Here is a 15,796-nt window from a genome sequence, read left to right as displayed (position 1 = left end):
ATGAAGACCTTCTCCTTTGAAATGCAGCTGTTTGCAAGTTCTGATGAACCTATTAGCTGGTTCTAGTTTCCTTCTGGGACACATACCAGCTGGGTTTTCCTCCGTGTTGCCTAGCTTTAGGCTCAGGTGCCTACACGCAGACAGATGCACCAGTCAACTGTGTGGTACCAGCGAAAACATTTGAAAAATCAGATTGCTAATTTAAGTGAAAAATGTGATATGGGAATCCTTGTTTTCAGTGCATCATTTTAAAAATGATGCAAAACTCACTCCCTGTTCCCAGTTTCTCCCATCTTAACTCTACAACTCTGTGGTTCCAAAATATATATCTCATCAATTTTTTATAATTAGCGTGGTCTCTACTGTATTTCCTTGTTGGTGACAGAACAAACACTGTAATAACTGCTTGTATTGCCTGTCCACAACCAAGAGACTGGCTACATTTCATAGACTTATGCTTACAATATCAGGCACTAAGAACATTATCTGTCATTTTAACACATGGAACTTATTTTTAACTCTCTGAATTCTGAAACAAAGTTTCTCTTTATGCTAACTGTGATCATCATTAACACTAAATTGTAATAATGCAACAGTAATTTCTAACATTTCTATTTTTCTCTAAAAATTCGCAGGGAAACACTAAATAATCCAAGTGCATTTGTCTAGGAAAGTACAACTGATGATGTAATATGATGACAAGACATAAGGGGAAAAAAGAACCAATTTTCTGCCTTTTTTACTTGAAAGGCTCTTTGCCAGGATGCGACTCGAGTCCCCTCCTGCCCAGTCTGCAGCGTGCGGTTCCCAGACACGGTCCCAGTACAGAATTGTTTGTCAACACACACCAAATAGTGCATTATCTTCATTTTTGTTGACATTATCACTTTTATCATTTAGGATTGAGAAAAATCTAGAACGTGTCTCAAGAACATGAATATTGAAAATGCTACTGGGAAATGAAGTGATTAAAACAAGCAGATTTTGTTTTGTTAGTATTCTACTATCCATCACTGCTGGATCAAAGGCTAATGAGAGGTAGTCTAGTATTCATTTTTCCCCACGTGAGTCAAGTTTCTTCCTTGGAAAACATCATATTGACTACTTTGCCCATAAAACCACAATTACTTTGAGTATTCCCAGTGTTCTCTCATGGGCTTTTGCTTACGGTCCCCTTGTACCCCAGGAACTGTCAGGTCAGGCAGAAAGAACATGCTGGAGCACAGAGGCACCCCACGAGCCAGGTAACTCATGAAGCATGCCTGAAGGCTGGGGAGCAAGAGAGCCACATCACATCGGGGGGACACAGTCTGCACAGACCAGGAACCACGGCGTAAGGCAGGGAGCGAGCAACTAGGCCACCGGCTGAGAAGAAGGAACTAGTGAAGGACAAGAGGCAGCTGTGCAAGTTGGTCTTTGCGACTGGGCAACTGCTTGTTGCAATTTAAAAAAGCAAATATATTTGTACCTATTTGCCAAGGTCTCGTACTGCCCTCACTAATCCCGTAGCTAGTTGCATGAGTCATAGAAATTCTTTATTTTTCATGAAGCTTTAAATTGTTTACAGAAGCAGGAACACATTTTCAAAGACAAACACATTGTACAGTGGGGTGGGTTGACCCCCGGCCACCAGCTAAGCACCATGCAAGCTGCTCGCTGACCCCCCCAGAGAAGCATGGGGAGAGAGAATGGGAAAAGCACTGGCTGAAGTAAAGATAGCTTAATAAGTGAAAGAAAGAAGGAAAAAACAAAACAAAACAATGACGCAGTGGCAATCACTCACTACCTCCTACAAGCAGACCAATGCCCAGCCAGTCTCTGAGCAATGACTACCTCCCCACCCCTCAGATTTTATTGCTGAGTGTGATGCTCTATGGCATGGGAGAGCCCTCTGGTCAGCTGGGGTCAGCTGTCCCAGCCATGTCCCCTCCCAGCCTCTTGCACATCCCCAGCCTGCTCGCTGTGGAGCAGAGCAAGGAAAAAGAGAAGGCCATGATGCTGTGCAAGCACTGCTCGGCAACAACAACACACTGGGGTGTTATCAACACTGTTTTAGACACAGATCCAAAACGCAGCACCACACAGGCTGCTGTGAAGAAAACTAACTCCATCCCAGCCAGACCCAGCAGATACATTCAGAAGTTGATGCCAGAAAGTTTTGCTACTCTCTTGTTCAAATGCTCCAAGTTGTTCAACCAAGAACAACACAACATCACTTCTGAAAGACTGCTGCCTTTCCTGTCAAAGTGAACTATATGGAAACACACCACAGAAGAAAAAAAAAAAAAAAAAAAATCCCCAAAATATCTAGGAAATCTTTATGAACAAGGATATTAATAAAAATGAAGATTACAAATATACACTAATATTCCCCTCTACCAAAAATATAAGGCAGAGGAAAAAAACCCACAAAGTATCTATGGTTTCAACGCCAAGGAAAATTAAATACGTGGGGTGGTTTGCTACGAACAGTGCTGAAGCTTCCTGTCTGTACAGGATCAGCAGATCTTCTGTGACTGCTGTATAAAGCATCAAAGATCCTCAGAAGATTAGTATAAAGAGTCTGTTTTACCACACTATTTCTCTGCTTGACAGCACAACTTACTCTGCAGCAAGTTCTTATAAACCTTAGAATTTTAGTGGTATATATTATCACTCTCTGTGCTAGAAAGAAATATTTACTCTAAACATTTCTGCTGCTTGGAGTGCCACGAACTTTCAAGGAATTCCCCCTACCAAAATCTGTGCCACTCGAAGGATGTCACACTCAGCAAGTTTCTCTCACTTAAACCTCAAAGAAGGTCCTTTGATTAGCAGGTTACTCCCCATATCTAACTATAATAGCTAAGGTTTAAAACGGCCTTTAATTTAAAAACTTCCCCGAGGTCACAGAACATGCTTTGCTTCAATGTAGGGGTTGATCTATCAAGAAATGCAGAACATCAGTCCACCAAGGACAGTCCTTCCAGATCTGCAGCACAGCACAACTGTTCCTGGTAAGACAGATCAAGTATTAATTTAATAGGAGGTTAAGGCAGGTAGAGGTCAGCTTCTGCAGCCTCAGAAGGTGCCGTAGGTCTTTAAAGAGCTAGGAGCAGAAAGGACTCTGCTTCTGACCGATCCCGGAACGGACACTCTGGGCCAGGGAAGCATGCAGCGGCACTGGGAAACAGCAGCGGCGCTGGGAAACAGCACCGACGACGCAGTGTTCAGAACAGAGCAACGCTACATCATACATCTGCAATGCTACTCGCAAAGCTTCCGAGAAGTAATTCTTTGGAGTAACTCTTCCTAAATGGAAGTGTTTATTAGACCAAAGTCTACAGTAGTTAGACATAGCAATGGGTAATATGGAATAGTATATAAAAAGATGTATTTCGTAATTGTTCTGGATGGCTTTAACGATCCATTTCTTAAGCAGGGATACACTATCAGTAACTATGGACCCTACTGCATAATTATTACTAATTATTACTGTTGCCAAAAAAGAATGTTTCTTGCATCTGCATTGGAGTCACTGTGTGTAGCAAGATGAATCACTTCATTCACAAAGGAATTTACGGTAATGCAAACAACACACACTGTCATTCAATTTTAACAACAATTTAAGCGATACATCTAAAAAAAACACGGTATAATTCTGTTATGAGGCACTGCCTCAATTTAAAAGAAAATTACTCCCTTTTGCTCTCTCTCACTGTATATTCCTCTGTCAACAGGTTCCTTGACACCATGCTGCTTTTACTTGGAGAGAGTGAGTCACAGCAAAGTAACCACAGAGCACTTTTCCTGTAACACTAGTAGTATGAGCGACCTTCATGACTCAAATTTAACAAGTTAATTCATTCTCTGCTACCGTGTCAGAGTCCAGTTCTATGACACAGTAGTTTTGGTGGCATTTGTTGTTGCGTGACAACGCTTACCCAGCTCTGGCACGCCAACAGTGTGTGGCTGACATCACCAACTGGGTCACTAAATTGATTTACTGAAATTATTTTTATTCCTTCCTCCCTTCTCCGTAGGGGTGTTTTCTAGAATCTATACATTTCCAACTAGAACTTTGCTACCCAGACCTTGCTTATTCGAGGATATTTGGATGTGCAATAAGAGACATATATACACTTAGCAAAAAAAGAATACATTTGTTTTTCTATTTGAACTGCATTTATTGGTTCTTTCCCTACAAATTATTCCTCTAACACTCTGCATGAGTATGGAAATGAGTACTGCATGAGTATACCAATTTCTCATTTTGGAGAAAAGGTGGTTAAAGTTTATGATTTAATCAGATCCTGTCTTTTATTTTAGCACTTCTGCCTTGGAAAGTGTTCTTTCCAAAGGGAAGCTGGGGATTCCTGTTATGTAGGCAAATCCCTACGTGGCTCAAAGCCAGAATAGCCAGCTGTACTACATCTTCTCATAGCTTCCTGGCAGAGCAGGCAGGAAAGATGGAGCTAGAGTATGATGAGCTTTTCTGATCGTTAAATCAGTATGCACAATTTAATGCATGCCCAACATTGTGCCAATCTAGAAAGACTCTGTATGAAGCCAGCTCTCAGATGCCTCCAGGTTTTGGCCATTAGAAACGTACAGGAAAAACACTCTCCTATGCCTCATTCTGTGAAATACAGATACAGTTGATCATTTCTTTACTGTTAATAGAAAGAAAAAAAAAACCCACAACTGCATTTCATCTGCTCCTCAATTTAGATGAGGCAAGTTTGACAGCTCGTTCATATGCACTGTTAACCCAATGCTGGAAGCACTCTTAGCAAGGCTGGACCACTGCTAATTTCAAAAAGAACAGAGCAGTAACTATTGCCACTTTAATCCAGCATTAACTTCAGCATAAAACAGGAGTAGCTGTTACATAAGTCAAATCAACAGCATCAGCTCCACAGAGATATGCTATGTTAATAACGTCCACAATCAATGCCAACAACACACAGGTCTTAGCAAATGCTCATGTCATCACAAGTTTGCTTGATAAAAATACTTTCTTAATTGTAAAAAACTTCCGTAAAGCCTTTGGCTTCACCTACCATACAGCACTCATTAAAATGAAATGTCATTCATAAAACACATTTATCAGGTTCTCAGTCTGTTTAATCTCAAATGCTTCTGTCAACGGCATCATTATAATTAGAATCTTTAATCGCATAAAACATGAAGAAAAGCTTGCAACAGTTTTCATGACATTTAAGTTTAATGTGAAAACATATTTCTACAGTATCAAGTATAAACCAGCTCAATTTTGAAGAGCACTTAGGTTTCAATACTCAATGGATGTAACAGGTACTTACGCCCAAAGAACACGCTTAACTCTGAATGGCAGCTGCAATCTACAAAGGAGAACTTAATGTAGGATAATTACTCTATCAGATTCAGAGAAACCATAACCAAAAGATACTTAATAATGAAGAAATAATAAATTCTTTCAGTAACAGAAGTTTTCTTATCAATTTGTAATACCTCAACAAATACAGAGGGTGTTCTGTTTCACATGTTAGACCAGTATTTGAGTTAAGTCAGGAATATACTCATGCTTTCTTTTTCCATATAAAAGGTAGACTCAAACAGATAACCTCTGACTTCATTCTATATTTTTACGGGGGGGCGGGGGGATCAACCATCAAGTATTCTTATTATATTAACAAACAAACTTTAAAAGTCTCATCAAAACTGGAGAAAATTAATTAATCATTTTCTTGAGAAGAAAAAAACCCACAACTGCCATGACACACACTAAACATAGGAGAAAACAGCCTTCAAGGATGAACCCTATTTCTTTTCATTACTATCAGTATATCATGGAAGCTTATGAATCCCAATTTTCTAAAGGTATTTTTTCAGATCACCTTAACTGCCTTTTCCATTATGAAGTGAACAGGTCAACACAAAATCACTGCATCATTTAAGTTGGAAAAGACCTTTAAGATCATCAAGTCCAACATTATTCCTATTAAATGTTTCAAATGTAGCCACTTGGGTGAGTATGACTCCTAGGCTGGCTAGTAAATACATCCGGAATGACAGCAAGTCATTGTGATGGTATTTTTCAATTTAATTCCACTACACATATAACACTGATTTATGAAGGTGTTTATGAAATAATATGAGGTTTAATAACATAATCAATCATGCCTTTGAAGACTGCTTCCATTAAATACCGTGATTTTACTTCACCCTTTGCAGTCGTAAATATTGTGAAAAGATGAACACAAACAATTAAGGAAATTGTAAATGCCTATACTCTTGCTAGTTTTTTTTTCTTCTCAAGTTAGACATATGAGAAATAACTTTCAATCCAGAAGCATAGCTAATAAAAGGGAAAGGAAATGGTGGGATTATCTGAAATTTCTCCAAGAAAACATGCACAACAGGACTTAAAAAAAATATACATGGCTAGTTCAATTAGTGATTATTTAAAAAACACAGAATCCTGGTATAACCTAGAGATGGTGAATTTTTCCCCATAGATCTTGTAAACAGTATCAACATTTTGTGCAAGCTTCAGTTTCTAATTTTTTATTTTATAGTATTCTGTCAATTAAATTGAGAAATAGAAAGCTATTACTTTACTTATTTATATAGCCATAGATTTTTATACCAGATCACCATTCTTTTTTTTTTTAAGTTCATTTTTCTGCTGAGCTATTTAGAAAGAACTACTTCAGTATAGTGGTATACGGAAGGCTTAATGGAACCCTATCAATATTTCAGCTTTTTTTCTTGACTTGACAATAAAGCAGCACACAACTTTCCATCAGCACTGCAACAGCAAACACAAAGCCTTAAAAGTCACATGAGCCCTTTTGGCTACAGGCCTTCCAGGGACAGTGATTGTCTTTTATAAACAGCTGCCCCTTGCCAAAATAAAATTCCCTTTCTGAGACCCTGTTTCCCAGGAGAAGTCTTCAACTTCGGTACTGAAATGCTTATTGTTGGCCTGCACTCAATACAGTAAGAGATTCAGTCCTCATGGCCCCTGCACACTAGCGCAATCACGGTTTTACATATATTTCCAGGTCACTATTAAACATACCAGCTAGGGTTAAAAATGATCCCTAGAGGACTCCACTGGAAAGGAGAACTTTTTAAGAACTGTTTTACTATTTTTAAGTTTTCTATTTGTGTTTGGGTTGGCATTTGATATCCCCATTAATAATGAACTCTCGACTCCCTAGTGACATAGTCTTCACCTAGGCACTTTCCCTTTGTGCCAGGGGAAGCAAACTAATAGTGCAACAAAACCAAAGGATTTAAAGAACGTTGAAGACATTCCTCCCATTTAAGTTATGTTTGCAAACAGGATTCTCTGTTTCTGCACCTTTGATTGAAAATTCTTCTCAAACAGTGGTGGCCTTATTTTTCAGTAACTATACCAAATGCTAAGTAAACAACAAAACCAGAACCCCAAGATACAGAGCTTTCATAGGGAATGAGAAATCATGTTTCTTTCATTATATACCTTTCACACTCAGGCCAGTGAAGCAAAGACCTATTTCCTCGTGGAAGCAGCAGGAAATTCAACTGCTGGAATTAAATAATGTCTTGCAAGCTGCATAAACCTCTCCTCCTAAAGACAGCAGGAGGTTGCTCACACATGGTGCCTATCAGGAGAATTCCTGTAATGATCAGATGTAAAATTAAAATGAAGTCTATTTCTTTAAACAGCTCTACCTTGATAAAAATTACATAATTAACTCACAAGATGAGAGAACTAAAATAAAAAAGGAAGTATAAACATGTTCTCATTTGTGATTTGAAAGTATATATCCACAAAATGTAGAAAAGTCCCAAATTGCAAGGTTTATAGACGAAGCCAATAAGATGCCAGTAGTTAAGGGTCACTGCATGATTAGACATCTATTTTGGGGGAAAACAAAGACATTTATCTCATGAAATGTCTAAGCAGTCTTGTTATACCTTATGCCCACAGAATCAGGAAAAAATGAAGGCTTCTATTACAGACAACCATGTGTCAGCCCCAACTGCTCATACTTGAAGTCTTTCAGGCCCCTTTACGGTTAGAACTGCCACGTATACACGTAAGAACTGTCAACATCCCCACCTCAGTACAACCGTATTACCTACTTCAGAATCAATATCATTCAGCTAACTTTTGAAAATAGCAGTTTTTTCACAGCCTTACCTTTTACTGCTTCACCCTATTTTCTTCATTACCTAACACAGACCCGAAATCTTCAGGACTTCATTTTCTTCCCTCCTCCACAAGGAAATTGCTTTTAACAAAACAGATCTTAGTTTATGCATTTAGAAGAGTGTCAAAACGGAATGGAAAAACTGATTTATTTATTTTTTTGTCTACAAAAATTGAATTCAAGTTAAATACAAAATGCTGGGTTTAGTACTGCATAGGTAAGGCATGACTCATACCAAATTTAACACTGTTCATTTTGTACAAAACTTTGAGACTGTCTCACGAACCCTATTACAAACAAGATTATACACTTTCCACATATTACTCATGTTAGTGAGATGTACTTTAAGCATTTCTAAGTGTCTGATTTGCAGATAACAGCCAATACGTTTGACCTTTCCTGACAAAGGTGGGAGAAATACAGTTTTAAAGTAAGGAACAGTTCAGACAAGCAAGGTGGATTTTTTTGCCAGTGGGGTCTACTTGCCATTAAAAGCACAGTCAAGAGAAGCAAACAGCTTTACACAGGGATTTCATTCTGAAGCTTTAAGCAATGCCTCTTATAAAGTTTATCTCCATGAATATCTCATTGTACCTAATTTAAACTTTAACACAATGAAATTGGTGCATGACTAATCAATAATACTTGCATGCAAATAAAGCAAAATATTTTTGTGCTTAATTGAACATGGGAATTAAAAAGCTTCAGAAGGGTGCTGACTAGTCTGGAAGATCTCCAAAGCTGTTATAAACATATCTGCCAGAAAACATTAGAAATCCAACAAAATATTGTATTTTCTCCCCCAAACCCAGTAACATAGCAAATCTCTGTGTGTTCTCACCAAAGTAGCCTATTCCCCAGGCCTCATTCTTGGAATTCTTCAAAAAAGTGGTTTCTCAGAGCAGCCTCAGGAGACTGGCACTGGTACAATTCAACTGATTTAGCAACAACTTAATGAGGTTACGGAAAAGGAAAAAAGTGCATTATTGCCTTTTAATAGAGCAAGATAGGGCTTAAAAGATTTAAAGTCACTAAGTTTGAAGTAAGGTCCTACGATCTAATTCAGACTATAACTGACTTTGGTACAAATCTGCCTGGAATTTAGTTCTGCAACAGACTTGCACAACAACAACAAAAAGAAATCAACCTGCAGATTACTTCAATTTGTGTTTCAGTTCCAGAAACTGATCCAAAATTAGGAATAGCTGCTTAACTACATATACATCAGGTGCACAGTGCTGCTTCAGGTCTTGCCCTGACAGTGCTTAGGCATTTACCAGCTTACAAAAAAAAAGAAGTTGCTTGTTTTGGTCATCGTATTTTCAGTCATAAGCAATACTGCTCTATGCATTTTCAGTCAGATCTGGAAATCTCCTCCCTGCCCCCAGATTTCATTTACAGAGACAGACCTAGATGCGGTTTATAACAAAGTCAAGCTCTCAGTCCTACGATTCCAACTCAAAGGGAACTTGCAAGTAGGGTGATTCTATTCAGCTGAACACCTGACGCCTGCAAAACTTCAGTTGAGAATTGCAGTTAGGCAGAAGGTACTCAGGACAATGACTTGACTGAGGCTTACATTATTTCCATGGGAAAAGTGGTGCAGTGAAACTGATTAAAAACTTGAATTCATGCCAGAAGAGATTTGTTTTGGGATAATATTCTGCTACGGATTATACCCAAGTGTACTGGAGAATAACCATAATAATATTCTCAGAGAAAAAAAAAATATATATATTTTTTGAGGATTAGTACTTATTTGGCAGACAGACTGGTGCAACAAAAGAGATGGTGAAAAAATACAAATATTATGAACCTTGAAAACAAATGAGTTTAAAAAAAAAAATCTACTTTACTATAATTGGGGTGACAAATAAAAAAAAAGTTCTGTGATTCTGTGAACATTTTCACTTTTTCAAAAATATTAAGATGAAGAAAGATCAAAGCAGACAGTAACTGACAGTGTTGCACGGAGGGACAATATAGGAGAAGTTAAAAGCATCGTCATGGCTAAAGACAGACTTTTGTGCACTGTGCAGCATGGATGGTCCTTTCGCAGAAAGCCTCCGGAGTCCTGCAACAGGCACTTTCAAAGCTGAGCCCGGTGGAGTTTCTTGTGGGCAGGCAGGTTACAGGGTATGTCAGGCACAGAGGATAAAGCACTGCAGTGTAAAATAAACTACCTACTTTTAAATGCAAGTTTAAATGCAACCCCAATGGTTGAAAATAATAAAATACATATAAACACTTACTGAAGGAAACAAGAAATTTGGTACTACAGATAGTACCATATCATAATAGCTGTAATTAATGTGAAAAAAGCCTTCCCACTTTTGTATATGTAGGTGTCTCATTAAAGAGGCATGAAATGGTCCAAATAAACATACAACCTAAAGAGCTCTATCAAAGTAAACAAACGAAGATGAGATAGTCAGAAGAAAACATCTAATAACACTAATATGCCGTTTAGATTAAGGTAGTTTTAAAAAAAGGTTAGCAACAGTAAGACAAACAGTACTGAGGAAGTCATTTTGAGAGGTTTATCTGCCTTTCCTCCTTCTCCAAGGAACCCATTCTATTCCAAGTGGGGCTCTTAAACAAAAAAATTCAGTCAGGTTCAAAAAAAACCCAAAAAAACCAAACCAAACACACCACACCCAAAAAAAAACCCCAAACCCAAAAACTGCAGGGGAAAAAAAAAATCTCCAAGCCAGTATGGCAATGTCTTACTAAAAAGCATAACAGGATAAATGCAAGGTAAAAGGGAATATATATAAATAACCAATTCCAAAGTTCATAGGTCTGATAGAACCTAAACTATACAACTGTGTAATTAGTCACTTTTTCCCGCCAAATCTTCAAACTCACATCTTTTTAATTCCTTTTTTCATCTTTTTTTTTTTAATTCTGTTTCTAATTCCACAAATAATTCTAATTTAACTTATAGCTATTACCATCATTATAAACTAGTTATTACCACTTCAACTTCTCTTTGCAACCACCCTTTTCTTCTGCCAGCAAATGGGAAAAAGGCTAAATTATTTCTTATTATAGGATTAAAAAAAATCAGAGGAGTTTTAAATTTTGCAAGGGGTAATAAAAGAACATACACACTATTTTTTAGATTGTGCACTGCAGTATAGGTACCTGTCAATAACACTGTACTAATACCTCCAGTGTAATAGGTTGCAGTTAAAAAGAAAAAAAACAAGCATATAGATTTACTGCTTCTAATTTCATCCTTGTGGGTATACTATGGCAATAGAATTACTAAGATGTAGGTAAAGATTTATTACAAGTTAAACCAGATCTAAACAAACACACTGTTTAAATAGATATTTTTAAAGATATTGAAACTAAAATCTGTTATTTGAATATTATACTAATACAATAAAGAGGGTTCACACTTTTCCACTCTCGTATATTTATTACCCTGTCACTTTTGTTTTTACAAGTAAGTTAAGGAATCCTCTAGCACCTTTTCACTCATTTGTAATTTATACTGGATAGGCAAATGAAAGGGTCTATGTGTTTTTCTGCAGGGTGCATTGACCTAATAACTAGTCACCAGGGAGAAGGTGCTGTACCTTACCCATATCCCCTCACATGTCCAGGAACTGGCCACCACGGCAGGAACACTGGTCACAGAAGAGCTCAGCCGTGTGATTCGATTTAAGCACATCACTGCTCAGTTATAAACATTTTGAAACTGTAGGAACCAAAGCAGCATATACTCTTTGCTGTACAACCACGCGTGTCGTTATGGTGCGAGTCCTTTTCTTAGTCAAGACTTTAGGGTCAGAACTTAGTTACATAAAGCAAAAGATGCTCACCAACATCAGCAGCAGGCAACAAAACGCAACCAGGTTTTAAATGCATTACTCGTATACTGAAAATCGGATTGATATTCTTTGCTAAGCAGGACCTTACAGGTCCTTCCAAGAACCCTAAGCTTCACTGTAACAGCAAGTGGAACCTGAAGGTCACAAAATGTTTCCTTAGACAGTGCTAGATCATCCCACACCGCTTGCATCTCTGCCCTGCCTTGCAGAAAGCACTGACAACTCTGGGTGGGAGCTGTGCAGAGGGAGAACGTTACTCCTAATATATACCTTCTCATTCTCCTTCCACTGCTACGTAGTTGTTCCTCTCAGAGTTTGCAGTAAATAGCAGCAATGGTATGCATATTTTTCCAAAATATTCCAACATCAGAGATACACGCAAAATACACCAATACAAAAGAAACTGATGCCTAAAAACTCCTATAGTTTAACAGCCAAGAATTTCCATTTTTAAGTTTCATAAAATTTTGACTAACTCCATCCATTTTGACAGCAGGCATGTGTCCCAGGCCTTTTTTAAAAATTTTTGCCAGTTTCAATTAAAAAAAAAAAAAGCGCTTTAGCTGTTTCAAAAACATTGGAAAAAAATATATTTGCTATTTGCTAATGCTAAAAAGAATTCTGACATTTTCACTGAATAGCTATCTTGCCCACATGTTTTAGAATGGGATATATGAATTTGCAAAAGCCTTGCTTTTTAAATGTGCAGAAAAATACGCCCACATTTGGTCAAAGTATAAACTCCAAAAAATCTCTAGTATATGTTAAATAATTTCTTCCAAAATGATGTGCTTCGTCCATTCCACCCTCCACAACTTTAAACTTGCACACTACTAATCCAGGCATGCTGTAGCCCTTTTGTCCAGCTTTATCAATACACACGCTGGGGAACTCTGTGACGAGAAGCTGAAAGCACACTGCTGGGCACCCAGGAAAAATGGGGGGGGGGGGGGGGAAAGCATATGATTGCAGTCATATGAAACAGACTGAAAAAGGAACCCTGATTAAAATACCCTGGAAATATCAAAACCACCATAAACCCAAACACTGGTCTCAAAGAGAAGGTCAATTCTCTGAGAGAAGGCTTGCTTGCATTAATTCATTTTCATACCAGTGATCTGTAGGTGGCCAGTTGTGCACGGCTGACTAGAAGGAACACAGAAAGACAAGTATACACCAGGATGCATTTCCCAGGGACAAATCTGATTATACTACCCCTGCTTCTTTCTAAAACAGAACAATAGAGGCCATGCAAAACCACCACAGCACAGATTTGAAAGCAGTTGGCCCTTACTCTGAATAAAGGTTAAAAAAATAGCCTTTTTTTTCACTGAAAAAGTATGACACGATAAATATATTGAAATCCTTAGCATTTCATTTAGAAAGGACAAAAGGATCACTTACACTATGGGATGGAATTAGAGTTAACACTTACGTCCAATGAAGAGGCATTGAACAAACTGGGGTTCTGAAGAACCCCAAGAGAAGAATGAAGACAGACATGGTAATAGTCTCCAAATACGTAAGCAGTTATGTATTTGAGAGGGAGGCCAATTGTTCTCCCTGTCCACAGCAGTCAGTAATGAGCTCAAGTCACAAGACTCGATTTACACATGAGGAAAAACTTCTTCAGGTGAGCTAGCCCTAAAATAAAGAGCATAATAACATTTTGTAAAACTCATTTCTTTCTTGTTTAGAAAAGGTTAAAACCAAATCTGTTAGAAACAATATAGTAATCCGAACTTGCGGATGAGGAATGGCACAGTGATCTCAAGAGGACCCCCTCAGCCCAGTACTATGATAGCCACACCCAGGAGATGCTGCAGTTCTGTTCAGGGGCTTGAGGCTTATCTGCTTAGGTGTGCTGGCAGTGGCTTAGGCATCAGCATCCTTCACCAGTGTCTGCATCATGCTCCTCCGCGCTTGCAGGTTCTTTTGCAGCCAGTTGCAACAGAGCTGATTAAATGCACCAGGATGTGTTATAGAATATCTGCAATGAAGACTGCCGAAGCCATTTATGTTCTGGCATTTCTGAACCAAGTAGCTTTGTACAGTCAACAAAAAATAATAGTCATGACATATTTATTCAATTATTACTGGAACTCCTTTCATAAGAGTTAACACAGCATTATATTAAATACAATACGCAAAAATATCAGCTATTTACAATTTATGTTCATAGTAACTTCCTTAGCAACTTTTATAATCTTTTAAGAGCTGTTTCTGAGTTAAGACCACAAACTCCTTGGTTTCAGGTTCAACACACTGAGATCACATCTCCTAGTTTCCCTTTACCTTGCATAAAACCATGATATTATTTTTAAGTTGCCTTCAACAGATGACTCAGGATAGTTCTCGTCCGGCCTCTAGAACTCAAAACTACAAAAAATACATTAGTCAATACGATTTTGAGAAATACAAAAGACTGGAGAAGCCAGAGGAAGCCATCCCTGCAGATACGCTCACAGGGTGCTTTTAAGGTTTGATACAAGCAAAGCCATTCCTGAAGATGGCCTAGTTTTTACAATAGTTCCATTAGGATTCATAGCCTCGCAGGCTTTATCTCAGCAACCAAAACGGCGCTAGAGGCTTTAACTCTTTCAGAAGGCAGCTGTGGATCAACCTCTCATAAGAACTTTAAGACATGACAGAAATGAAGTGTCTGGCGGGGTTTGTTCTTTCTTCATTTTATGTGCTTCCACAGCTGAGGATCAGCCAGCCTTCCTGTTTGCTTAAGTTACTAGTTCTCTTCTACTTTCAGTGAGGACAAATGACTTTGCTGCTAAACTCTGTGATAAGCTAATCTATAAGCACCAAAAATTTCATACTACGTTTCACATGAGGATTTAATGGCCCAACATGTGAAGCAGCCAAATAATCCCTGGATTTAAGAATCCCTAAGTACTTATCTACAAAAGTGACACTAATGGCTTTAAAGCTCTTTGTGCAGACTTTTAATATGTATTTATATGGTCATATGCATTTCAAAATGTCTCGAAATACTGCTATGATAATGAGCACATAATAAAAGTACACAAAGCGTACATAGAGCTGAGACCAGGAATCACCATGATTTATTTGGTGATGCAAGAAAAACTTCTCAAGTGTATGAAGAGTAAACTCAATTAAAAGGAAATCAATTCAAATCTGTTAAAGGAGAACAAAAGCAATGAATCATACTGAAATCAGTCTTAATATTTTAAATGAACATGTAAGCTGAAATTATATTACCCATTATGTGCAGATCTGTGAAGATAAGGGTTCAGAATCAGAAAAACTAGGTTTCTTTCACTGGCTTGATAGACAGTCTCGGATGAACAGAGAAATAACACAGTCCTCCCGTATGAAAAATTGATTCAAAGCCTACGTACACTGAGAAGTATCTACTGGGGAAAAATAAAGGTCACCATGAATTTAGTTGTGTGCTCAATGAAGTAAAGATTAAACCTTCACTCATTCTATACTGTTTTTCTCTGTGTATAGGAGGGCTTAGCTCATTGTTTTAAAACCACCAAGAATCTGAGTAGATAGCACTAGTGAAATACTACAATCATACTCCCACATTCATATAATATGCCTTTTCTGTTGTTCAAGGCACATATACTTAAAGCTGTCAATTTTGCCTTCAGAAATTATGATTAAGGTTATCTTAACAGATGATGTTTGAATTTCATTCTGATTGGAATTAGTAGTCTTCAAGCCTAGATACACAAGAAGCGATTTATCATAAGATAATTTAGAACCTAAGCGCTGTGCAGGAGGAAGGCAATCTGCAATGTCCTTTATAAA

General features: G+C 37.9%; 1 protein-coding gene across 1 annotated transcript in view; it reads right to left on the bottom strand.

Annotated features, from left to right (window-relative positions):
• Window positions 1-15,796, bottom strand: part of ANO3 (anoctamin 3) — a 189,711-nt gene that overhangs the window by 77,577 nt on the left and 96,338 nt on the right. The window lies entirely within an intron of this gene.

The sequence above is a fragment of the Leptosomus discolor genome, chromosome 12 (assembly GCF_034619465.1).
Source record: "Leptosomus discolor isolate bLepDis1 chromosome 12, bLepDis1.hap2, whole genome shotgun sequence".
NCBI classification, from domain to species: domain Eukaryota; kingdom Metazoa; phylum Chordata; class Aves; order Leptosomiformes; family Leptosomidae; genus Leptosomus; species Leptosomus discolor.
Note: the sequence above shows the minus strand (reverse complement) of the source record. Positions and strands in the feature narration are given on the sequence as shown.